The sequence below is a fragment of the Ursus americanus genome, chromosome 35 (assembly GCF_024610735.1).
Source record: "Ursus americanus isolate L20-20 chromosome 35, mUrsAme1.1.p, whole genome shotgun sequence".
NCBI classification, from domain to species: domain Eukaryota; kingdom Metazoa; phylum Chordata; class Mammalia; order Carnivora; family Ursidae; genus Ursus; species Ursus americanus.
The window spans coordinates 19,086,333-19,111,978 of record NC_142161.1 but is presented as its reverse complement, the minus strand read 5'-3'; the positions used below and the strand labels follow the sequence as shown (position 1 = coordinate 19,111,978).

Sequence of the window (25,646 nt, the reverse complement as noted above, 5' to 3'; positions counted from 1 at the left end):
TAGTCCTAACTCTTCAATTTTAAATGTCTGGATTACAAAGGTAGTTTGGGAACTTTATCCATTCTGGTCAATCCAGTCCTGTCTTGAAACAGCGATTGGTACATGTCTGTGACAAGGTGAAAGAAAATTAGAAACCTATGGAAGAGAAATCGCAAACTATTGATTGCATTCTTACTATCTTTCTGCCAGTTAGTTCCTGGCTTGGGTTGCTATCGATTGCTGTTGGTCCTAGTATTGTACGTTCCTAGGACGTGACTCCTACGATTTAAGAGAAGGTGCATAGAACTGGGCAATCTGATTCTGGAAGCCAGATCCTTTAACTGAAGGCTTAAAGGTATTATAAATAAGAAAATCACCAACCTCTTCAAGTTAAAGATTAGAAATATACCATGAACAGGAAAAAAGAGAAGAGGTGTTGGCTTGTGGGCAAAATAAAAAAAAAAAAGCATCCTGAGAGGTATTTAACATATTTTTCAAAATTCTGTATAATTACATAGTTCATTTTTGCTAATAACCCAGAGATATAAGCTACTTTTTATATTTACTGTAAGTAAAGAAATCTAGGTAGTAGAGACTGTTTTCTGCACACCCTTATTTTTCTGCTTTCTGAATCTGTTTTGTTTTAGCTTGTGTTACTCTGCTTTGGTGGTTTGTGAGGTGTCCTTCCCCCACTCAAGATTCAAGACCAATTTTTTTTCATTCATCAATTAACACACCTTTAATTTTGCTAAACAAAATCACTGTTCTCAATTTATTTAATCCTCATCCAACTCTCAGAACAGTAACTATTATTACAGTCAACTGATAAATAAGTAGCTAAGAAAGTTATCTCCTCCAAAGCCACAATTAGGAGGGGAAAAAAAACCAACTCATACAACCGGCCCCTCGCCCAGAGAACATGTTTTTAGTTAGGCTACATAGCAAGTTAAGGGGTTGCCATAACTAGCATTTTGTGAATTTCACACGCTACTGTGCAAATCTCTAATAATGTTCATGCATGACTCCTATTCGTTTTGACATCATAATATATTTAAGAGGTTGTGTTTGTTTTTACCAATATCAGAAATTATTTTCCTCTTGTATAAGTAACTCTACTCCTTTCTGTTGATTAATGTTAACATTAATGTCAATGAGTGACATGGTAGCAAGTGAGAATGCCTGGTTCGATCTCTGGAACCTAATATATACTCTACTTTTTTTCTGTTTTTCTTCAGGTTCATTTAATCAAGTGCTTCTATCTAATTTGCTCACATCTTTGGGAATATAAAGATGAATGTGAATTAAAATGAGTCCCTAATTTTGAGGAACTCTCCAGCTTGTAAAGGGCAATAAATCTGAAAGCAAGTAAGTTCAAGAAACTGATATTGGATTACAATCATTGAATATATGAACATGATGATTAATTTTACGTGTCAACTTGAATGGGACACAGGGTGCCCAAATATTTGGTTAAACATTCTGGGTGTGTCTATGAGGATATTTCTGGATGAGATTAACATTCAAATCAGTAGACTGAATAAAGTAGATTGCTCTCCTCAGTGTGGGTGGGCCTCATCAAATCTGTTGGAAGCATAAATAAAAAAGACAAGCAAAGTAAAAGAGAATTCTCTCTCTGCCTAACAGCTTAAACTGGGACATTAGTATTCTCCTGCCATGAAACTGGGGCATCAGTGTTCCAGGTTCTTGGGCCCTTGGACTAAGACAAACTACACCACTGGCTTTCCTGGGTCTCCAGCTCACAGATGGCATACCGTGGGACTTCTTAGCCTCTGTAATTCACAGAGGACAGGTGAGGGGATAAATAGAGCAGGTCTTGAATGATAAACCCACTCTACCATTCCAACCCCCCTGAGCCCTTGGATACCTTTCTAAATACCTTCTGACATTTAAATTTATTGTAGATCATTCTTGGGTTGGTAATTCAGTCAACCAAGCAAGCAAACTACTAGCATCATTATCCTCAAGCTTACACATTGAATCTAGAATCTCTGCTTATAATGCCATATCAATAAATGAGTGCTGATTCAGCTTATATTCTTTACACTCTGATCTCATATTCTTAGCATCCACAGATTTCTGTTACTATAAACTGACAAAGTCATGCAATTCTGTTGTTATGTAACATTATCTTCTCAAGGTTCACATTTGTATCTCATTGTTGAAGGCATGCTGGGAATTCAGTCTAGTTATAAGATATAGAAGTAGGAAAATGCGGCGGGGATAGGTACTGAGGAGGATTAGCAATCTCTTGTGGGACCACCATCGGTGAAGCCATTATGGGTCTTCAGGTGAGCAAAGAATATCACCCATATGGAGAGTATGGAAGGGCTTCTTCTGCTGGCAAAGAAATTTCAGTAAGAGTTCAAGGTCCCTCCTAGCTTCATTGGAATCTGCCCATATGGCTGCATTCTAATTTTTAAGAATCCCTTCCTCAGATATATTACATATTTAGAAATAAAATTTGCATTATAAGTCAGCCACTTGCAGGATTTGATTTTGGATATTGTTTTCAGAAATCTCTGCCTCTTGGCTACAAAAGATAAGTGCTTGTTTTAGAGTAATCACAGAAGCTTTCAGGTCCCCAGTGCAGACCTTGAGTTGAGGACTTTTTTTTTTTTTAAGATTTATTTATTTATTTGAGAGAGAGAGAAAGCACAAGTGGGGGAAGGGGCAGAGGAAAAGAATCTTTAAGCAGACTTCCCGCTGAGCCCAGAGCCTGATGCAAGGTTTGATCCCGCCAGGCCATGAGACACTATGTGAGCCAAATGCAAGAGCCAGATGCTTAACTGACAGACCCACCCAGGTGCCCCCAGTTGAGAATTAACTTACGGCCTTGAGCTTAACATCTTCTAACCACATGTTCTCTAGTGTACTTATGAGATGCCAATATAATCCTTATATTTACTAGCATTTCCTATGGCAAAACGCTTTGCCACCAGGAATTTTACCTTTTGGAGATAGACACTTGCATTAATTATCTATAAGTAATAATTTACCACTGCATGTCATAAGCTACCATTGTGCTCTTTATCATTGAAGAGTCATTAATGCCATTAAATCTAACCAGATCAATTTCAGATAGTGTAAAAGGAATTCAGAAAATACATATTTAAGATTCTGTTCTATCAAAAGCAGTATCAATGCCAAATTTTGTATTAGTCAGAGTTCAATAAAAGAAACATAACCACTCCTACATATGAAGAAAGCAAAGCATCGCAGGGATTTGACATTATGTAACTGTGGCAGAGGTTAAACAGTCTTTACAGCTACTGTCTTTGTGTCTGATGCTGGAGGTTGAAGTCCAAAGAATATGAAATCTTATGTAAATAAGGGGAGAATAGAGACAAGTTTAATCCCATGAGAATGAGCTGGGATATATGACCATAAGCAATCTGGAATCCCTAAGGAAAGACTGGAACTTCGTGCTCATCTTCCTATCATCTTCAACCTTGTTAACTGGGTGTCCTAAATTTAGAAGTTGGAATCTGGGTGTCCTAAAGAAGTTGGAATGTGTCTTTATGGTGCTAAGTACATACCTGGTCCAGGAAGCAAAGAAGCTGAAAGAGGTAGATCAGTTGTTGCTCCAAAGCTCTCCCACCCCAATAAGGTAACCTCTCAGATAAGCAAAGACGTGTGAGATACAAACAAACATCTTCCCCCAAACTTCTAAGCATAAAAACAAAATGTCTTTTACTTCACTACTGACTGCCAGATCTTGTGAAAAAAAATGTCTCTTCTCACCCAGACCAACTAGAAACACACAGGGAAGGGAATTCGAGGAAATGTAGTTCTGTCTAGCCAAATTGACACATTACAAAGAGAGCACTGTAGAGAAGCCAGCTTAGTCACACACAAGCAAGCATGCCTAATAACAAGCCATTTAATCAAATTTACAAATTACTAGTACATTTACCACAACCTGTGTTCACAACTGCTTGTTAAAACCTTTCCCTTTGAATTCCTTTAAATATACTAACATTCTCTGGTACTGTTTTTATAGAAATCTTCTGCCAGTCTTGTATCAAAAATTGTATCAATTTTAGATAATTTCTCTTCTGTCTTGAGTTTGTTTGTTTCTTTCCTTCTTCCTTTCCTTCCCTATTTCTTTTTCTTTTTTCTTTCTTTTTTTTTTTTTTTTTTTTTTTTGAGGGGCAGGAGAGGCAAAGGGAGAGGGAGAATCTTAAGCCTGGTGTGGAGCCCGACAAGGGGCTTAACCTCACAACCCTGAGATCATGACTTGAGCCGAAATCAAGAGTAGGACGCTTAAGCGACTGAGCCACCCAAATGCCCCTGTCTAGAGTTTCTTCTAATATTTCTCACTGATTTATTTTACCACTATGTATTTAGATATGGAATTAATACTTATTAACCTTTTAGGACTTAAGTGTATCTTTTCAATCTGGAGATATGTGACTTTCATCAAGTCACTAAAGTTGGCTGCCATTATCTTATTTAACATGTCTTCTATCATGTCCTGTGGTAATTCTTCAGACTGTTCACAAATACACTTCTCCTTTCTGTACATGTTAGAATTGCATGTCACATTCCTCCAAAGTTAGGATTGGTCAAGGTACTCTGAAAAAGTGGCCTGTATCACCTCTTAGGTCAGTGTTTAAGGTCCAGGGTTTAATTTGCTTTGGCTCTTTTCCCCATGTCAGGAAAAGTGGCTTTGCTTCAGGTGTTATAAATTCCATTAGTTTATGTGGATAACTGGGATAATTGGAGATGACCTTCATGAGTGGCCTATATACATCAAATTTCCTAAAGGTAGTCTTCTGATTTCTATATTCTGCATTTCTATTGGTAAGATAAGCCCTTAATTCTTACTATTAAATAGCTCCCTCTGCTTTCACTTCTGCTTTCTTAATTTAAAGACCGGCTGATAAATTGACATTTTATAAAATATGCTGGAAATTTAAGGAGTAATGAACATAAAATCTATCACATACGTATTTCATAAAAAGTAAGACATAAATATCTTAAAAACTTTTTACCTGGCAGGGAGATTTAAGGGCTAAAAATTGCCTCAGGGCTAAAAGTTGCCAAAAATCAGATAACTACCTCTGTACACTATATGCACCATTTGTATAGACCTCACCTATAATTTCTCATACCATCTGCATCTGTTCTGTCCAACACAGTAATCACTGGTCACATGTAGCTACTGAGCATGTAAAATGTGGCCACTCCAAATTCAACTATGTTTTAAATATACAATATACATTGGATTTCAAAATCTTAGGATGAATAAATAAGAGAATGTGAAATATCTATCAATTTTTTACGCTGAATACATGTTGAAATAATAGTTTATATATAATTGTTTAAATAAAATATATAATAAATATTAATCACATTATGTTTCTATTTTAGTTTTAAGTATTTCTATGAAAAATATCTAAGTTTTGTATTTTACCTTCATTACATTCCAACTAAATAGGATTAGTCCAGACTTTAAAGGTCAAATATTTCTAATATGTATAGAATAATTTCTTATGAATTTTTCATTAAGTAGTCACTGTACCAAAATTCTATCAGTTTTTAGTACTCCTTCTTAAAGAACATTTCTTTAAGAGATTGATTTACTAAGATATAAATTAATCTTTATATATTTTCACAAATTCTATAAGGGTAATTTTTTTGCTTATTTCATTTTAACCCTGAATAATTTTGTGTGTGTGTGTGTGTGTGTGTATCTGAGTTTTGTTTACAGGGCATTTGTTAATGGAGATAATGTTTGACATTATATATTAGACATCCTAGAAATTGCTATCCTTCAAGGTTTTATTAAAAATGGGGTTAAAGATATCCAAGGTTGAATTTTATGTCTAGAGTTTCAATATTGGGCTTTTAAGATGTAAATTTCGTTCCTTGTCACTCAAATATATCTTTCAGTTTGACTTAAAATTTATGACTTTCAAATTTGATCAGACAGCTGAAATTGTTTCTCATCCTCCACTGAACTTATTTTAAGTATATGCCACAAAGTTAGTGATATAAGTAAGTGATCCAATTTCTCCTCTTTCCAAGCACATTGGCCTATAACCTAAGTGCCAAACCTCTTCAAGTTTGAATTTGCTAAGAGTATAGTCTTAGGAAGAGTGGGAATAACGAAGAAAGCATCTTTATCTAATAACAAGTTATGATGTCTATGAAGACATTTCCAAATCTTTTGGTAATATTATATGGATGATACATATTAAAAAATACATGTGTAGTGAAAATATTGACAGTTTTCAAAATTATTCCAATGGTAGATAGAGATGAATATATAGACAAATAATCTGGGCTACTGATAAAAGTTACTTCTATAAAACAAAATGATTGCTAAGTTTTACTTTTGGATGACACTTTTTGCTTTTTCAAATTATTTTCACATATTTTCATAAAATAATTCACTTTAAAAATAGCACTATAAAAGAGATAGGTATAATAATTAAAAACAAACACTTACTTATGCTTACTATATGATAGGTACCCTTCAAAGTACTTTATAAGTATTAGCTCACTTAATCCCCATACATAATCATCTCTGTTTTGCAGATGAAAGAATTAAGGAACAGAAAAGCTAAATAACTTGTTAACAATATTTCCCTGGCTATAAACGGTGGAACTAGGATTTGACATAGGCAATTTAATTCCATAGACTATGTTCCTAAGGACACATTTTATAGAGAATGGTAAGTACATTGCTCCAAGTCCTGTCATTTACAGGTATGGCCAGGACCACAATACAGATTATCAGATTTAGAGTTTATTCTTCTTTTTTTTTTTTTTTTAAGATTTTATTTATTTGACACAGAGAGAGAGCACGAGCAGGAAGGAGGGGAGAGGGAGAAGTAGACTCCCCACTAAGCAGGGAGTCCAATGAGGGGCCCTGGGATCATGACCTGAGCCAAAGGCAGATGCATAACCAACTGAGCCACCCAGGTGCCCCAAAAGTTTATTATTCTTTACATTACATGGGAAAATTATAGTGAAGAAACTATAAGAGGCAGAACAGACAGAAGGAACAACAGAAGGAGCAAAAGCATAAACAATTAAATAGTATATTATTACTATGAAAATGTTTATGTTTTTAACATCAGTATTGACTTGTTTTTTAACCTACTAATTGTAATATGAATTAAGTACTTACAACCCACTAGTAGATTGTTAGATTCAATTTTTAATTCTACACAATTTCACGAGTAGAAACACTATGATGCTACATTTGCAACTCCTTCTCTATGTGGTACTGTAGATACAGTTCATTTAAAAAATACAGAGAAGTGATTGGAAATTATACTGAAAAATATAGCAAATCTATCCAAATTTATCTGCATATAATGTCAATCACAACCAAAACCATAAGAGTTATGTATGTATGTTTGTGTGTGTGACATTGACAAGCTGATTCTAAAATGTATATGGCACTGCAGTGGATCAAGAAGAGCCAACATGATCCAAGACTATCTTAATAAAGATGTACAAAGTTAGTAGATTTAAACTATCTGATAATTAGGGGCTCCTATAGGGCTAACATAATGCAGATAGGGTAATTTGGCAAAAAGATAGGCAAACAGACAAATGGAATAGATTAGTGTCCAGAAATAAGCCCATATATACATAATAATTTGTGTCCCTCAATATAGTGGTGGTATTTTCAATAAATTATGTTGAGTCAATTGAATATTCACATAGGAAATAAAATAAATCTTGCTCTTCACAATATAAACAAAAATTTCAGCTGAATTTTTAGACAAATTAAAAAGGAGAATACTAATCTTTTAAAGGATAATGTAAAAGAATATCTTCATGACTTTAGAATAGACAAGGATTATTTAAACTGGACATAAAAACACTACTCACAAAGGAAAATATGGATAAAGTATTAAGCATTAAATTACACATAAATATATATTTGCAATAGACATTTGTCAAATGACTCATCCATAATATATTAAAACATTTTAAAATAAATTTTTAAAAATTAAGGCAACTATATTTTTAAGAGTAGGCAAAAGTCTTGAAAAAGTATTTCATAGATGATAATACCCAAAGGTTAATAAACATGAAAAATTAACTCATTAGGGAAAGTAAAGTCTTGAAGCAATTCCACTATGCACGCAACAGAAATGCTAAGAATGACAATGAAACTAACAATTTCTAATGACGATGCAGAGAAACTTGCATTCTTACTCTTCTAATGGGGGTGTGCCAATTGATAAAACTATAGAATACTATTTGGAAATAGCTACCAAATCTGAAAACCACACTATCCTATTACACAACAGTTCCATTCCTAGGTACATACTTGAAAGAAATACGTATTTATTTTTGTGCACAAAAGTTTTATATAAGAATGTTTATAACAGTCTTATTCATAATAGTCCCAAGCTGGGGAAAACAAAACAAAACAAAATAAAATAAAACCAAAAAAAAACAAAAAACCAAAAAAACCCAAAACCCCTACTACTACTACTACTACATTCAACAACTGAAAGAAAACTCAAAAATAAGATATTGAGCTAAAGATTCCAATTACAGGATAATATATACTGATAGTTTCATTCATATAAATTTCAAAAACAACCAGAAAAGTCAGTAATAGAAATCATTAAACTGGTGATCTTTTAGAGGAATGATAAATGTGCTATGACAAAGTCTTTTGGGGCACTCATACTATTCTGCTTTTTGGTATGGATGGTGTATGTGTTTGTGTGTGTGTGTATTTAAATAATTGTCCTTGTGCAATTCCTTATTATAAGAAACCGAACTATAAAGCCATTTTTTTTACCCTGTGCAGCCATTTTCTTTTTAATTTTTAAAAACTTTCCTCCAAAAAGAGAAAAATAAGAAAACACGACAGGGGATTAGGTGAACATACAAAAACTCAACTATGCTTTAGAGAATTATTTTGTGCAAGGACATTATAAAATTTTAAAAATAAAATCCTAAAATTAAAGACATGATTGAATATTTAATATAATGCCATACATTACTTTTATCTTTGGTCATTTTGTAAATGGAAACCATCACTGAGCTATCCTTTCTTACATCAACGTGAACTTTCTCGTTTCTGCTCACCCATATCCATCACGAAATTCCCTTCAAATTCATTTCAAACTTCACAACTACTTAAATTCTTCATTAAATTTCTCACACTTTTACATTAACTGAAACATGATAAACGATAATAAGCCTGCTTGTAGTGGGCCTTGTAGCATTCTCACATTTCCTAAAAATCATACTGGTAGCTGGAAGATTTGCTATTCTAGTCCCTATCGGTCCTTCTACTTTATATTAGTTTTTTGTTGCTGCTGTGTCAAATTACCACATTTTTTTAAGCTTAGAATGAACATACACTTATCTTACAATTCAAGAGGTCAGAAGTTTCACAGAGCTTGAATCAAAGTGTCAGCAAGGCAGTATTCCTTCTGAAGGTTGTGGTAGAGAATCTGTTTTCCACCTTCTGGGGCTGCCTGCATTGCTTGGCTCATGGCCACTTCTTTCATTCTCAAAGGCAGCAGTGCAGCATTTTCAACACTTTCTCTAACTCTCACACTCCTACCTTCATCTTAAAAGGACCCTTCTGATTACATTGGGCACACTTGTATAATTCAAAATAATATTCCCATCTCAAGATCCTTAATGTGTAAAGTTCCTTTCACCAAGTAAGTTAACATATTCATTTCCTTACCATCTCTGGCTTGACCTAATTCAAAAATATCTTTTTTTTTAATGCAAAAATATCTTAACTAGATTTCCTATCTCTAGTATCATCCTCCTCACTCCAATATCTATTATTATATTGCAAATACTTCATGCTACTCTCAAAATTTTGTTTTTAAAAAGCAAACACTTTGTGTTACTCTCCAACTCAACCTGGTTCAATGGTTAATTGTCTACTAGAAAATAAAGTGTTTTTCAAGGGTCATAAGGATCTCTTTGCTGCTGGGTTTCAAGCTCCCTTTCACTCTCATAGACCATCTATGCTATTTAAATTGTTATCTCTGAGCTCCAAGTCTCCCCTTCTACACTCTGCACTGTGATTCTAGGACTAAGATTCTGCAACACCATGAAATCTACCGGAGATAACTATTCTCTTTGTGAGAAACAACACCTGTCCTGTTTTTAAGCCCTTGACATAGAATGAATACCTGACACATGACACCAAGTGATAACGGGATCTCAGTAGCCTATCATGAAGTGTAGACACACTTATCTCACTCAGTAATCCAAAAAGCTGGGCATTCATAGCAACAGTCTATCATCAAGAACAAAGAAGATAAAGAAGAAACTGGGCTTCAACGGAACCAGAAGCACAAGAAGTTGCACAAGACTCCTGGAGCATTTACGTCTAGAGTTACATCCTCTCCTCTCCCTCAATCCACACCTACAACCTTAAGTACATAAGTACCACTGGCTGATTAAAAATAAAAATGTTTCGCTTGTTTAACATTTTTTTTTCATCCCGTACTAGTATCAACCAGAACTGGATGCCTACAACAACACAACCTCAATCAAGAACTTCCCTGAGATCCCTCCTACATTGTTGGTGGGAATGCAAGTTGGTACAGCCACTCTGGAAAACAGTGTGGAGGTCCCTTAAAAAGTTAAAAATTGAGCTACCCTATGATCCAGCCATTGCACTACTGGGTGTTTACCCCAAAGATACAGACGTAGTGAAGAGAAGGGCCATATGCACCCCAATGTTCATAGCAGCAATGTCCACAATAGCTAAATCGTGGAAGGAGCCGAGATGCCCTGCAACAGATGACTGGATTAAGAAGTTGTGGTCCATATATACAATGGAATATTACTCAGCAATCAGAAAGAATGAGTTCTCAACATTTGCTACAACATGGACGGCACTGGAGGAGATAATGCTTAGTGAAATAAGTCAAGCAGAGAAAGACAACTATCATATGATTTCTCTCATCTATGGAACATAAGAACTAGAATGATCAGTAGGGGAAGAAAGGGATAAAGAAAGGGGGGGTAATCAGAAGGGGGAATGAAACATGAGAGACTATGGACTATGAGAAACAAACTGAGGGCTACAGAGGGGAGGGGGGTGGGGGAATGGGATAGACTGGTGATGGGTAGTAAGGAGGGCACATATTGCATGGTGCACTGGGTGTTATACACAACTAATGAATCATCGAGCCTTACATCGAAAACCGGGGATGTACTGTATGGTGACTAACATAATATAATAAAAAATCATTATTAATAAAAAAAAAAAAGAAAGAACTTCCCTGAAAGCCATAGTGAACAGAAATATTACCAATAGGCAGAACCTGGAAGAGCATATTTTACATTATCTACTTTATACTAAGAAATGGTTAGAAATATGGATCTGTACAAATTAATGGGTGATGGCTAACAGTTTGGCTTTATTGTCAGGAACCAAAAAGAATTAGATGGAAGACTGAATGATTAGAAGATGACTAAGTATAAATGTTTAGAAAAGAACAAAGAAAGTTACAATGTTTGATTTCATCTGAATGCTCATCTATGTGTAAGGCGGTGGATAATATACATACTCTGTGGACATCAGTAAGCCCCTTTCCCAGCCATTCTGGTGCCTCTTTAATAAACCGAAATATGCTATGCTTATGATAACAGAGAAGGAGCCTATATATGTGCTCAACAAAAGTCAACTTTCCTCACCGAGTCTGATCTGGCTGCCACCACTGCTGCGTACCTTATCTGTCAACAGCAAAGACAAATGCTGACCTGAGAGAGCTATCAATATGGCACAAATCTGTAGGGGGACCAGCCAGACTACTGGCGGCAGACTCCTTACACTGGATCCCTTTCAACATGGAGATGTCAACTACTTTACGTCACTAAAGTAAACATGTAATGCCGTTAACATTCATTTCATGTCCACAACTCTTCCACCAGTATCAAAATCTGTGAAATTAAGGAATGACTTACTTATGGTTCATTATTCTACCCAAAGTATCTTTTGTCAAGAAATTCATTTCATAGCAAAATAAATCTTAAAATTGGCTTCTGACTATGGAATTCACTAGTATTACTATATCACTTAGAAGATGCTGGCATGAGAGAATGACTCAATTACAGCACCAGTTGAGAGAGAACATGCTGAAAGTATGTTTCTGTCTTTCAGGATGAAGTATATACTCTGAGTAATCATGTTATATGCTGCAATTTAGCCCAAGCTCAAATAAATGAGCCCAAGAATCAAAGGCTGGTAATAGCATTTGCTCCTAATAATCTACTCACACAAGTTTCATTTTCTATATTCACAATTTTTGCCACTGCTAATTTGAAGGCCTTTGTTTCCATGGCAGGTGACAACGGTTGTATTACCTAACCAGACAAGGAAACCAGACAAATTAAAGTACTAGTTGGGTGAAACTTAACCAAGAGATCAGTGGTTGAAGACGGAAACTGTATCAGTTAATCACAGCCTCTTATCTGTCATACAAACAAGAACTGGTGCAGTTATGTACATTTTCTTCCTTTTGTATTTTGTGTATACACATAAAAATATATACATTCTCACACACATAGGTTTATATTAATTATTCTTACTTATATTAACTACTCTTCTGTCCTTTACTCTTACCATTTCATCATTTTATGTAAGAATTCCTGGTGATAGTTAGCTTTTTTACTTAACCTCCTAAATTACAGAATATTCTGTAGTCACCGTGACTGAATGAGTGGAGAGATCTACATTGCTTGCTGATGGATACCAGGACTGGTGCCCAAAGATCATGCTGTGACTGCTGGAGTTTTGTTTCTCACACTTTCGTAGAAACAGTAAACAAACAAACAAACTATAGAAATAGTCTTCTTTTGTACAAAAGATTATTACATGTTGTTAGGTGGAAACATAAATATATTGGCATGACATGAAAGTTAAAATGTATAGAAGCATGTTTGAATGCTGCCTGACCAATGAAGTAGACCAGGATAGTAATTATTTTACTCCATTCCAAACGGTGCCTCCTAGTCGGGATGCTAAGCTTGGAGACACTAAAAATATACTTTTTACTTTCTCACTGACTTCTTATCAGACTCTACAAAGGATGCACTAAGAATTTAAAACAGAAAATAGGGAGAATCAATGTCCTGCTTTTCTCCCGCCAGCTTCTTTGGTTTACCAAAACTAACTTATCATGAACTCTCAAAGGTATTAGCACTGGCTGAGCAGAATTGTGCCCTCAGAGATCTGAGCCCCAACTTCACAGGTACCCTCTTCCAAGTTTCTCTATCCTTATAGCATTAATTGCTTCTATTAGATCCTGTAGTCCAAGAGTTAGTACCTGTATTTAATGTTCATTATCTCGTTTTATCTTGAATTTGTTTTTCTAGCCTTCTAACATCTGTATCTAATTCCCTAAATTATTTCCTCTCTGTGGAAAGCCTTATGGGGGTTTCCACATTATTAACCTGAGACTGATTGATAGGCCATTATTCAAAACCAACACGGTATCCTATAACTGTTCTGACATCTGGAAGTTCCTTGAATATACTAAATTCCCTAATGAATTGATGATTTTGCACAGCTATCTCCCCACCCCCCACCTGGAATACCTTACAATGACTCATTGTTCATGATTCAGACTGAGAGTCACTCCATCTCCAAAGTAATCCTTTCTTCCCTTGCTCAACACACAACACATCCTCTGGAAAGTTTCTTCTTAACCAAAGCTATCGTCTTATATATCACTCTTTTAACATTTACCAAAATTAGCCAAACAGGTTTGGTTATGAATCTTTCTCATTAAAATATTAGTTTTGAAGGCAGACATCCTGTCTGTTTTTTTTTTTAATGTGAATCATCTGACACAGTACCTGCCATATAACAGAACATAGATGTTTGATAAATGAATGAATGACTTAAGACCTTCAGTCCTCCTTTCTCTTCCATTCTGAATTGTGGACAATATATTTAATTCTTACAAAATGCTACAATTGCTTACTGTAGCGATTATGACAAGAATTATTTTTATAACAGTTTATTACATCTTTATTGAAGTATAATTAACACACAGTGTTATTTTAGTTTCAGCTGTATAATGATTCAATAATTCTATACATTACTCAGTGCTCATCATGGTAAGTGTACTCTTGATCCCCTTCACCTATATCACCCATCCCCCACCAACCTCCCCTCTGGTAACCACCAGCTTGCTCTCTGTATTTAAGAGTTTATTTTTGTTTCCATGTTAATTATACTTCAATTAAAAAAAATAATAAAAAACAAAAATGGGAAAAAAAGGGAAAGTTCAGGTAGCATGGTAAAGACAAATTTATTTCCCAATCCCTCTTCCTTTTCCTAAGTATGTAAATATGAAAAGATAATAGAGACATCTCATTTCTACTTTTTTTGAAAACTCAATAAAATACAGTTTTATAAACAAATACAAAAAAGAGTGAAGATGGAATCTTATCCTCAGAAATGAATGAGGACCAAAGCCAACAGAAGACATACAAATAAAGGCCTGAACCTCAACCAAGGTGGGAGGTTCAGAACCAAGAGGACTTACCACCACGTTCTGAAGCCACCAAAGAGACAACAGAGTGCAATGGACTCTTCAAGGTACTTTAATCGATTCTACGGCAGTGCCAGGATGAAGGTAAGACACTTTGGATCCTAAGGACTATGCCAAGTTATGTCTATCAAGATGCTGTAAAACAAACAAAGCATATTGGGGGGATCTTAGGGATTGCAATTTGGTACACTTACCAAGATGAGCACTAAGTATAGAATCATTGAATCATTATATTGTAAACCTGAAACTAATATAATACTGTATATTAATTATTCTTCAATAAAAAATATAAAAAATGATGATTTATTACAAAAATGTCCTAATTCAAGTTCTGCTCATCTCTTACTTTTGAAAAAATCTTTCCCCCCCAATTACACATATAACTCAACCACAGTAGAAATATTTTAAGTATTCAATAATCACATCTGATTAATGGCTGTCATAGTGGATAAGTAAACATGGAACATTCAATCATGGCAGAAAATTCTATTCTATTCTATTCATTCATTTATTTATTTATTTATGTTAGCCAACATATAGCACATCATTAGTTTTTGATGTCGTGTTCAACGATTCATTATTTGCATATAACACCCAGTGCTCATCACATCATGTGCCCTTCTTAATACCCATCACCTGGCTACCCCATCCCCCACCCTCCTACCTTCTGCAACCCTCAGTTTGTGTACTGGAATACAGAGTTTCTCATGGTTTGTCTCCGTCTCTGATTTCTTCCCATTTAGTTTTCCCTCCCTTCCCCTATGGTCCACCATGCTATTCCTTATGTTCCACATATGAGTGAAACCATATAATAACTGTCTTTCTCTGCTTGACTTATTTCACTTAACATAATCCCCTGCAGTTCTATCCATGTTGTTGCAAATGACAGGATTTCATTCTTTTTGATGATTGAGTAATATTCCATTGTATACATATACTACCTCTTCTTTATCCATTCATCAGCTAATGGACATTTGGGCTCCTTTCATAATTTGGCTATTGATAGTGCATCTATAAATACTAAGGTCCATGTGCACCTGTGAATCAGCACTTTTGTACCCTTTGGATAAATATCTAGTAGTGCAATTGCTGAGCTGTAGGGTAGTTCAATTTTTAACTTTTTGAGGAAACTCCATACTATTTTCCAGAGTGGCTGTACTAGTCTGCATTCCCACCAACAATGCAAAAGGATTTCCCTTACTCCACATCCTCACCAACATCTATTGTTTTCTAAGTTGTTAATTTTAACCATTCTGACAGGTGTGAGGTGATATCTCATTGTGGTCTTGATTTGTATTTCCCTCATGATGAGTGATGTTGAGCATTTTTTCATGTGTCTGTTAGCCATTTGTATGTCTTCTTTGGAGAAATGTCTATTCATGTATTCTGCCCTTTTCTTAATTGGATTATTTATTTTTGGGGATTGCTTTTGATGAGTTCTTTATGGATTCTGGATACTAGCCCTTTATCTGCTATGTCACTTGCAAATATCTTCTCCCATTCCGCCGGTTGCCATTCAGTTTTGTTGATTGTTTCCTTCTTGGGCAAAAGCTTCTTATCTTGATGAGGTCCTCCAATAGTTCATTTTGCTTTTGTTTCCCTTGCCTCCAGAGACATCTAGTAAGAAGTTGCTGTGGCTGAAGTCAAAGAGGTTGCTGCCTGTGTTCTCTTTTGGGATTTTTATGGTTTCCTATCTCACATTTACGTCTTTTTATCCATTTTTGGTTAAGAGTATTTTTGTGTATGGTGTAAGAAAGTGGTCCAGTTTCATTCTTCTGTATGCAGCTGTCCAATTTTCCCAACACCATTTGTTGAAGAGATTGTCTTTTTTCCATTGGATATTCTTTTCTGCTTTGTCAAAGATTAGTTGACCAGAGAGCTGAGGGTCCATTTCTGGGTTCTCTATTCTGTTCCATTGATCTATGTGTCTGTTTTTGTGCCAGTACCGTACTGTCTTGACCACTACAGCTTTGTAATACAGCTGTATCTGTATCCGGGGTCTTTTCTGGTTCCATACAAATTTTAGGATTGTTTGTTCTAGCTCTGTGAAAAATACTGGTGGTATTTTGATAGGGATTGCATTGAATGTGTAGGTTGCTTTGAGTAGTATAGACATTTTAACATTTGTTCTTCCAATCCACTAAGATGGAATGTTTTTCCATTTCTTTGTGTCATCTTCAATTTCTTTCATAAGTGTTCTATAGTTTTCACCACATAGATCTTTGACCTCTTTGGTTAGGTTTATTCCTAGGTAACTTATGGTGTTAGGTGCAATTATAAATGGGATCAATTCCTTGATTTCTCTTTCTGCTGTTTCATTACTGGTATATAGAAATGCAATATATTTCTGTATGTTGATTTTATACCCTATGACTTTGCTGAATTCATCAATTCATCACCTAGCAATTTTTTGGTGCTTTCAGATTTCCTACATAGAGTATATCATGTTGTTGGCAATGAGTGACAGTTTGGCTACTTCCTTGCCAATTTGGATGCTTTTTATTTCTTTTTGTTGTCTGACTGCTAACACTTCTAGTACTATGTTGAACAACAGTGGTGAGAGTGGATATCCCTGTCACATTCCTGACCTTAGGGGAAAAGCTCAGTTTTCCTCCATTAAGGATGACATTAGCCGTGAGTTTTTCATATGTGGTCTTTACGATGTTGAGGTATGTTCCTTCTATCTCTACTTTCTTCAGGGTTTTTATCTAGAAAGGATGCTTTCTTTTGTCAACGCTTTTTCTGCATCTATTGAGAGGATCATGTGGTATTTATCCTTTCTTTTATTAATGGGATGTATCATGTTGATTGTTTTGTGGATATTGAAGCACCCCTGAAGCCCAGGAATAAATCCCACTTGATCACGGTAAATGATTCCTTTTATTTACTGTTGCATTTGATTTGCTAATATTTTTAGTATTTTTGCATCCACGTTCATTAGGGGTATTGGTCTGTAATTCTCCTTTTTTTAGAGAGGTCTTTGGTTTTGGAATCAGGGTAATGCTGGCCTCATAGAATAATTCTGGAAGTTTTCCTTCTATTTCTATTTTTTGGAATAGCCTGAGAAAAATAGGTATTAGCTCCTCTTTAAATGTTTGGTAGAATTCCCCTGGGAGGCCATCAGGCCCTGGATTTTTGCTTGCTGGGAGATTTCTAATTACTGATTACATTTTTTTGCTGGTATCAGTCTGTTCAAGTTTTCTATTTCTTTTTTAGTTTTGGTAGTTTATATGTTTCTAGGAATTCATCCATTTCTTCCAGATTGTTCAATTCGTTGGCATATAATTGGTCATAATATTTTCTTATAATTGTTTTGTATTTCTGTAGGTAGGTTGTGATCTCTCCTCTCTCATTTGTGATTTTATTTGAGTTCTTTTTTTTTTTTTTTTTTAAAGATTTTATTTATTTTTTTATTTGACAGAGATAGAGACAGCCAGCGAGAGAGGGAACACAAGCAGGGGGAGTGGGAGAGGAAGAAGCAGGCTCATAGCAGAAGAGCCTGATGTGGGGCTCGATCCCGGATCGCCAGGATCACGCCCTGAGCCGAAGGCAGACGCTTAACCGCTGTGCCACCCAGGCGCCCCTTATTTGAGTTCTTTTTCCTTTCTTTTTGATAAGTCTGGCTAGGGGTTTATCAATTTTTTTAATTCTTTCAGAGAACAGTTCCTAGTTTCACTGATCTGTTCTACTGGGTTGTTTTATTTCTATATCATTTATTTCTGTTCTGATCTTAATTATTTTCCTTCTTTTGCTAGTTTTAGGCTTTATTTGCTCTTCTTTTCCCAGATCCTTTAGATATAAGATTAGGTTGTGTATTTGAGACATTTTTTGCTTCTTGAGGAAGGTCTGTATTGCTATATACTTCCCTCTTATGACTGCCTTTGCTGTGTCCCAATGATTTTGTTTGGACTGTTGTGTTTTCATTTTCATTTGCTTCCATGTATTTTTTAATTTCTTCTTTAATTTCCTAGTTAACCCATTCATTCTTCAGTGGGATGTTCTTTAACCTCCATGTATTTGTGGTCTTTCCAAATTTTTTCTTGTGGTTGACTTCAAGTTTCATAGCATTGTGGTTTGAAAATATACACAGTATGATCTTTTTTGTATTTGTTAAGGCCTGATTTGTGTGACCTAGTATGTGATCTCTTCTGGAGAATGTTCCATGTGCAGTAGAGAAGAATGTGTATTCTACTGCTTTAGGATGAAATGCTCTGAATATATCTGTTAAGTCCATCTGGTCCAGGGTGTCATTCAAAACCATTGTTTTCTTGTTGATCTTCTGCTTTCATGATATGTCCATTGTGAGTGGGGTGTTAAAGTCCACCTACTATTATTGTAGGGTTTAAGTTTATTATTAATTATTGGGTGCTCCCAAGTTGGGGGCATACAAATTTACAATTGTTAGATCTTCTTGTTGGACAGACCCTTTTTTATGATATGGTGCCCTTCTTCATCTCTTATTACAGTCTTTGGTTTAAATCTAGTTTATTTTATATAAGTATGGCTACTCCAGCTTTCTTCTGATGTCCATTAGCATGATAGATGGTTCCCCACCTCCTCACTTTCAATATGGAGGTGTTTTTGAGTCTGAAATGAGTCTCTGGTAAGCAGCATATTGATGGGTCTTGTTTTTTATCCATTCTGATGACCTATATCTTTTGATTGGAGCATTTAGTCCATTTACATTCAGAGAAATTATTAATCGATATGAATTTATAGTGCCATTGTATTACCTGTAAAGTTGCTGTTCCTATAGATTGTCTCTTTCCTTTCGAGTCTTGGTTACTTTTGGTCTCTCTTTCCCACTCAAAGGTACTCTTTAATATTTCCTGCAGAGCTCATTTAGTGTTCATGAACTCAATTTTTTGCTTATCTTGAAAACTCTTTATCTCTCCTTCTATTCTGAATGACAGCCTCCTGGAAATAGTATTCTTGGCTGCATATTTTTCCCCTTCAGCATATTGAATATATCATGCTACTCCCTTCTGGCAGGCCATGTTTTTGTGGACAGGTCTGCTGCCAGCCTTATGTGTCCACCCTTGTAGGTTAAGGACCTTTTGACCCTAGCTTCTTTCAGAATTCTCTCTTTATTTTTGTTTTCTGCCAGTTTCACTAGGGTATGTCTTGGTGTTGACCTGTTTTTATTGATTTTGAGGGGAGTTCTCTGTGCCTGTTGGTCTTGAACACCTGTTTCCTTCCCAGATTAGAGAAGTTCTCAGCTATAATTTGTTCAAATAGACCTTCTGCCCCTTTTTTCCCACTCTTCTTCTTCTGGGACTCCTGTGATACGAATATTATTGCACTTTGTGGAATTACAGAGTTCCCTAAGTCTATATTCATGATCTAGTAGTTTTCTTTTCAGCTTCATTATTTTCCATAATTTTATCTTCTATATCACCTATTCATTCCTCTGCTTCTTCCATTCATTGTGATTGTATCAGTTGATTTTGCATCTCAGTTATAGCATTTTTTATTTTGGCCTGACTAGTTTTTAGGTCTTTTATCTCTGCAGACAGGGTTTCTCTGGTGTCCTCTATGCTTCTTTCAAACCCAGCTATTATTCTTATGATTGTTGTTCTAAATTCTTGTTCAGATATATTGCTTATATTTGTTTTGAGCAAATCCCTAACTGTGGTTTCTTCTTGATCTTTCTTTTGGGGAGAATACCTCCATCTTGTCATTATGTCTCGGTTTCTGTCTGTGTGTTATGAAAGCATGTTATGCTTCCTGCTCCTGAGAATAATACTATATTAAGAAGGGGTCCTACACTGTCCAGGGCCTCGTGCTTCGGGAAGTGTTTCTGGTGTGTGCTGCATACACTCTGCTATTGTGTTTTGGGTGTTCTTTCCCACAGGCCAGTCCTCTGCAGAGTTCCTCCTTGTTTGTAGTGGGGACTGTTTGGGCCTTTAGGGGTTCTTTGGTTTGTTTGTTAAGATAAGCCTGAGAAGAAAGAAAAAAAAAAAAAAGCCTGACCCAAGAAAAGGAAAAAGAACAAGAAAGCAAATAAACAAAAAAGTATAAGCCTGACACCAAAGGAAAAAAAAAAAAGGAAGGAAAAAAGAAAGAAGGGGAAAAAAAAGCCTGATCTGAAGAACGAGAAAAGGAAACAAACAAGCCAACAAATGAACAAAAAACTATAAGCCTGATGCCAAAAAGAAAATAAATAAATAAATAAATAAAAGTAAAATTAAAAAAAAAAAAAAAAAAGGCTGGTCCTATTTCCACCAGAATTGAAGCTGACCCTCTGGAGCACTCTAGGATCAGTTGCCTTGATGCATGAGGAGGGGTCTGTGTTGGGCTTCTCAGGGGGAGGCTTGCTGCACTGGCTCACCGTCAGACCTGCCCTTGCAAAGATGCCCCTGCCAGGAGCTGGGGGACAGGGTTTGGTATAAGCGACTCAAAGCACTGTGTACTCCCTTGAAGTCCGACTGTGTTGGTGGGTGGGGGGAAGGGAAAGATGGCATCATCCTACCCTCTTATCCCTGGAGAAGGGAACTCACAGCCACTGCTGTTCAGGAGTCCCTCACAGAAAAGTGAACATCTCCTGTTCTGTGCCCAAGGCTTTCGTCAGATCCCTGGCCTCAACCTGTCTGTGCCCAGACCCCGGCTTGCCTGGTGCCACAGTTCTCCTGTGTTTTATCTCTGGCTGCGGACCCACCCTTCTCACCTGGAGGAGAGCCTTGCAGCACTGTGCCTAGCACTATTCTGTCCCAGAGTGACAGAGTGAGTGCTCAGAGTCTATGCTGAAACACAGTGAAAAGCTGTGACCAGATCATCTACTGTCTCTATGCACCTCTCTCCCCTGATGTTGAATGGCCACTCAATACTGGCAGGTGGTTCTTTTGTCCTTCGAAAAGCAAAACACCTTCTTTCAAATGCACTCCAGGAAGGGGAATGTTCTCTCCCCAAGTGACTCAGGGGATCCCCACACCACAGCACTTTACTCAAACTGCTGCTCTCTCTCCCACTATCCCTGACTTTGCTCCTCAAAAAGGGCCCTCAGTACCATGGCTTTTCTCTCTCCCAATTCATATCTCTGAACCTCTCGTCTGTCACATTCTCTCCCTCCACTTGTGCAGATTGTTTTCTTAATCCTCAGATCAACTTCCCAGTTATTCAGAATGATCTGATGTTGATCTAGCTGTGTTTGAGGGACAAGGCAAGCCCAGGGTCCCCCTACTACTTGGCCATCTTAACTCCTCTGTTGCTATTCTTTCTTATTTACTAAATCAAAAGTAACTTGGATTTAGCTACACTTTGTTAATCGCTTTACTGTATATCTTGCAAATAATGTTACCTTCCATATTGTACCTATATCACAGTAGCATTTTTTTATTCATTCATAGTCAAAGTGCAGTATATAAGTACAATATTATATAATTTTTATGTCTGCATTTAAATATTGAAATTAATGCTTGACCTTTTTAACTATAAAATAAAATTTAAATAATTTCAAGACATTAAATATATTTAAAATGAAATTTATATGAGGATATTAATAAGAGCTTAAAATATTCTAGTTATCTGTTGGCAGTCTTAATTCCTGAACTCGGTACATTTCAGAGTCTGGCTCAGGTTCAAAATTTACTTGCTTCAAAAGTTGATTTGGTCAGTGTCACAGATTTATCAAATTATGGAATGCTAACTCAAGCTTAAAATTCTTCATGTGGGACTACTGTTTAAACCAGAGGATAATTTATCAATGTCTAATGAGAAATATAAAGGTTTATAAGAATAAACACACATCTTCTGGTTAATGCTTCTACAAAAATCCAAGATACGTAGATATAAAATTATGCTCAGCATATAGTTTGGCATGGATGGCATCAGAAACAGGAAAATTTACAAAAGTCAAATGTTTAAATTGCAATGCACTATTTAGTTTAAAGTATTTATTTGTCTTTTCATTTAATTGCATTAATTAAAGGCCTTAAATGTGTGAGGCACTAGGTAAGGTATAGAAATTCACTAAGTTGCTACACCAAACTCCAGTCTTATTCTCTGGTAATGTGTCAAAATTCTAGAAACATATATTAATTCTAACCTGTTATCAAGGGAAGAAAAATGTACAGCATTATGTGGGAATACATTATGGTTAAGCTTACAAAATTAAGTAAGGAAAGACTAATCAAGTAGGTGGCAATATTTTTTACTAATTATGTCAATTTTCAAAAATTCAAAAAGGGAATTTTACTTTAAAACTGAAATATCATCTACTTATATTATTTCTAACTCAAAAAAAAATTTAGAATTGAAACCTAAAAGTATTGACACCTATAAAAAATCCATATACCTTAAATAGGGTTTCTGGTTTCAATAACTTATTTTGTATGAAAAGAAATAAAATAACCACAACAGTATGGTAGTGTATGGCAAATCTAAATGAACAACCATTTAATAAAACTGGGATCATGTTTTAGTGATATAACTTAAAATATGGTTTTAATCTTTAAAGAAAAATGTTGAAGTATAAGTATTGAGATTAAAAACTTGGAATGAAATAGTCATTGAGGAATTTTGATCATTTAATATAAGCTTTATCTTATAAAGCACTGTATATACTAGCTAGGTATCTTCAAAAATATTTATTTGTAATCTTATAGAAATGGATTATTTTGCAAAAAAATTATGTTGTTTTTTATTGTTATTATTAAAAATGGGAACTGTAATAATATAAATAATATTTTCTAATTAAATTTCTTTCAAGATTTTCACATAAAATTCAATGTAGAATTCCTGATATAAAAATACTTTAAATAATTAAAAATGAGACATCTTAAAATATTCAAAATGACTATGCACCAAATTATATTCAAATAGACTAATTCACCATAGCTTATACATTCTCAACATATTATAAAATATTTTTCTCTGCTATTCTGAAAATCTTTTAGGACACAAAGTCCTGATTAAGGAGTAAATAGTTTTTCTCTAAAATCTAGATCATGTAGGTAATGAATCTTCCAAAAAATCTGGTATGTAACTTTGTGGAAAATAAACTAATCATTCAAAATATTAAGCAACAAACCTCCATGTACAAGAACAAAAGTTATTTTTAAACACGGTCGACTGACATTTCTAAAAATTAATTTTTAATCTATTAAAATAAATAGCTGGTATTTTATAAAATTTCAAAAGAAATAAAAATCAAAAACACATCACCTGTTGATATACATTATATTCCCATTATTTTGATAATCTAAGTTTAGAAATTTCTTACCAGAGTTTCAATGACTTTTTTAAATAGGTGAGATCAATAAATGAGACTGTAAGTAGGAACATTTATACAGTAAAAGTTTCTCCCAGGTGGATGATCCGAGAGAAAGGGCAAGGAGAAAGCTATTTGCCTCTTATATCCTTATCTTAGAAATGACACCATTATTTCTACCACATTCTACTTATTAGAAATGAGTCACAAAGTACAGCCCACCCATAAGTGGTGGAAAATTAGCTTTCAGCTTTTGAAAGAGAGAAGTATCAAAGTATGTGTGGACATGTTTTAAAACCACAATCAACTCTCTGGCTATAAATTATTTACATCCACCCACATACAAAATACAGGTATATTCCTCCCTTTCCTAGCTACCCTCTTTAATACTTCATTCTATTACAGCATCTGCTCAAAGTCTCAAAGTCTAGAATCTTGTCATGTAAGTCAGGTACATGCAAAGAAGTATTTCTTAAACTATAAACGATCTTAAACTATAAAACTAAAGACATAAATTAGCTTCTCCACATACATACAGCATATAATAATAACACAGGCTTAGGATAACTGCAAAAGGCATTTCTGTTCAAAAAGGAGAATATTTGGAAGCACAAAGAACTTCATAGCGATTTTGAAATTCAGCCTGGTACACATTGAAAGTTTGTTGGTTAGAACTCAGGGACTGGGAATAATTTTCCACGGCTCATAGCTCTGAACTCTTCATCACCATTCTCTTTACGAAAGGTAGCATGTGTTTGCAGGGAAGTAGATCTCTCAGCCTACTTCATACTTACAGAAATTTGGGGGTCCAAAGTTCTCCATTCATTTTGTATTTTCTCTCTTTTACAATCTAATCCAGTGGTGTTTCTACAAATAAAATACCCTTAAAAATGTGTGGGCTTCTGATAAATTTTACTGAAATTCACTCCACTGGATAAAAGCCTCCCATAAATATTCTTTCAGACAGTATCTACTTTCAGCCTCTACTGAAAGAAAATGTCTATAAGCTTATTAGGATTTCTATTATTTGATTAACAAAATGCCTGAGAAACAACCTTAAAATCTAGTCAGTGTCTTTTGTTTGACTTCATGCCCTCTGAGGCACAATTGATCTTTTTAGGGTCTTACTCATTCCCTGAGAGTAATTTCTTTTTCCCCCCCTCCCATTTTTGGAGGTATAATTGAATAATACAATTATATTTATTTAAAGTTGCACACAATGATTTGATATTTGTAATCATTGTGAAATGATTACCACAATCAGGTTAATTAACATATCTATCACTTCACAGAGCTACCCTCTGTGTGTGTGTGTGTGTGTGTGTGTGTGTGTGTGATAAGAACACTTAGGATCTACTCTCTTAATTTTAGCATTAGTTGCTGTCTGAAGAAGTTGGAATTTTCAAAATCGTAAGTTTAGGCTTATTTTTTGTTAACAATCTTTTTATTATCTCACATTTCCCCTCTGGAATCTTCATGTAAATGTTAAGAAGATACATTTTGTCTGGAAATTTCTTTAGTTATATCACCAAATGGCAAATTTTCCTACCTCCTATATTACCACAGGCAGCAGAGTTGCTAAACTTTGGGCTACTATAGGAAAATACCCTTTCTTCCAATTTCCAGAAATGTTTTTTTTTCACTTCTCTTTAAGCCCTCACTCACAGTCTCTTCAAAAGCCATCATGCCTTTACAAACATTTACTTCAACAACTTTCAAGCTTTTAGTAACACTTTCCTCAAAGTTCTTCCAGATTATGCCCAATATCTAGTTTCAAGGACACTCAAATTTGGTTCCCTTTCTCTTAAGGTAACACTTCTGGTACCAAAATCTATATTAGTTATCTATTGCTACTAATACATTACATTACTTAAAACTTAGTGCCTTAAAATAACATCAATATTAATATTTATTAT

The 25,646-nt window shown here is 35.2% G+C and overlaps 1 long non-coding RNA gene across 3 annotated transcripts in view; it reads right to left on the bottom strand.

Annotated features, from left to right (window-relative positions):
- The window catches only part of LOC123793646 (uncharacterized), a 416,734-nt gene that overhangs the window by 259,658 nt on the left and 131,430 nt on the right, over positions 1–25,646 (bottom strand). For all 3 annotated transcript variants that reach the window (XR_015723022.1, XR_015723023.1, XR_006780043.2), the window contains exon 3: positions 14,517–14,657. This is a non-coding gene — a long non-coding RNA (uncharacterized LOC123793646). The remainder of the gene's footprint in view (positions 1–14,516; positions 14,658–25,646) is intronic.